The sequence below is a fragment of the Miniopterus schreibersii genome, assembly GCF_964146895.1.
Source record: "Miniopterus schreibersii genome assembly, chromosome: 2".
NCBI lineage: Eukaryota > Metazoa > Chordata > Mammalia > Chiroptera > Miniopteridae > Miniopterus > Miniopterus schreibersii.
This window is the reverse complement of record NC_138102.1, coordinates 80,719,743-80,721,913: the sequence shown is the minus strand read 5'-3', so window position 1 is coordinate 80,721,913 and position 2,171 is coordinate 80,719,743. Positions and strand designations below refer to the sequence as shown.

The 2,171-nt window shown below is 34.8% G+C and overlaps 1 pseudogene across 1 annotated transcript; it reads left to right on the top strand.

Moving 5' to 3' along the window:
* The first annotated feature begins 550 nt into the window (after window positions 1-550).
* Window positions 551-1,089, top strand: LOC308552454 (mediator of RNA polymerase II transcription subunit 28 pseudogene; annotated as a pseudogene). Its single transcript has one exon. The product of its transcript is annotated as a mediator of RNA polymerase II transcription subunit 28 pseudogene (transcript).
* Window positions 1,090-2,171: the final 1,082 nt, after the last annotated feature.

The following is a 2,171-nucleotide window of genomic DNA, read 5'->3' as shown; positions in this document are numbered from 1 at the left end:
TGTGAATTCTTTCAGAGGCATCGTGACCAGCCAAACCCTAACAAAAAGAAGAAAAAGGGAAAAAACAAGGATAAAAGTCATTCATATTCGCCCAAATATTTAGCATTTCAAGCACTCTTTATTTCTTTGTCTAGATAAAATTTTACATTTAGTATCATTTTTCTTCCGCTTGAAAAACTTTAAAATTTCTTGTAGTTCACATTTGTTAGTAACAAATTATCTTAGTTCTTATGTAAAAGGTTTTTATCTTATCTTCAAATCTTACAGATATTTTTATTGGTTATTACTTTTAGGGTGACATTTTTCCAGCACTTTACGATATTGTTCTATTGTCTTTTGACTTTCATAGTTTCCAACAATATCTCTGATAATTTAAATTTTTGTTCCTCATTATGCAATGCATTTTTTTTTTTTTTTTAATCTCTTACTGCTTTTAAATGTTTCTCATTATCCTTGGCTTCAAGAATTTTATATTCATGTGCCTTAGTATTGTTTTCTTTGTGTTTATCTTTCTTGTTGTACTTTAAATTTCTTGGATCTGATTTCAGAAATGGTGTCTTCACTGGGAGGTATGCTCTCCAGACAACTACCCAAACCCCCCACCACCCTCACTGGGACTCTCAGGCTAGTCTTCACTTCTTTAGGCCTCACCAGGAGCTTTAAGATCTTATGAGTACATTGGTGAATGAGTTGGAGTCATCCTTTGAGGTTTGCTTTGCCTCTCTGGTGAGTCAGAATTATGTCAATGGCTTAGATCATGAAGAAATATGAATTGGTGTTGATCAGGGTATCCAGAAAATTTTAAATATTGTGAGACAGGCAGAATGTTTTTCCTACAGAAAAGGTTCCAGTTATCTGTCCAGAAGCCAGAGTAAGGTATCACAAAGATGTTATGGAACTAAGGAGTAATTGGTCCAGAAGCACTTGACAAAGCTGAGGCATTGGCAGGTGCTGAAGGACATCAACGTGCAGCACAAAAAGCAAGCCCACATCCCTCAGGACTCCTTGGCCTACCTTGAGCAGGTGTCTGCTAATATCCCTGCACCTATGAAACAAACCTGTGTAAAAGTTGTCCTAAAAGTGAGCTGAAGTATGAGTCAGCCTAAACATAGTTTTGTTGTTTTTGTTTTGTTTTGTTTTGCTTTGTTTGCCAAACATCACTTCTTGGGGACATGAAATTTTGAAAGAATTCTTTGACAGATAATGAGATGATTTTAGTTTCATGATCACACCTAAAATGTTTCCTATTTTTATAAACTGTTCTTTCTTTAGTACATTATAAAATGCCTATAACTCTGGTAAACCAACTAATTTTTATTTATTATTTTTTTAGCAAAAATTTTAGACAATGTGATGCCACTTACAGGTTCCTTTTTATATTTATTTTTTTGTTTGTTTTTATTTTTTAAATTTTTGTATAACTTTTAATCTCTTTGTGTTTCCAGTTTTAAATTAGTTTGTATCATTGAGGGGAGAACTGATCTTATCTGTGAAACACAGCGTGAGGATTTTGGTTGTAGGTCTTTCATGTTAATTACCCCTCAGTAAAAATATGTACATTTGCTGTGTTTCAAGACTTTCAGCTACCTCAGGAAGAGTAATCTAATGTAACAATATTTGTAATGCTTCCCGAACTCTCAGAATGAGGATACTTTGTAAATAGATAGGAAGAGGATTATAATATCCTAGGTTATATAGTAATTATTACAGTAGGATTTTTAAGTTGATGTTGACTTTCATTTGGGGTAAGTTTATGTTTTGTGTGATGTTTACTTTTTTGGATGGGGGGATGTAGTAGGAGCAGTGATATGCTAAATTTTGTTACATTTCTACAGTAATGTAATCAGTTGAAATAACAGCACAGATCCTGCTGTTCTCAATAGCATGAGTTGGGCAGAGGTGAAGTATGAGGGTTTAAAGATCACTGTGATTGTCCCTTTTGGTTTTGAGTTTTGTTTGCTGTGTTGTTTTTTTTGGAGAAGAAATTTTTTATTAAGCAAGGTTCTTGCTAATAGATGGTGTTGATTCCAATGGTCCTGGGTGGGGAGTATGCTGTGGGCTGACCCTTGGAGATGTATCCTCCACAAAGAGCATGTGGGAAGCCTTTCTAGGCCCTTGTTGGTCACACAGGCCAACACGATACTATTGATCTGCTGCTGAGAAATACAGAC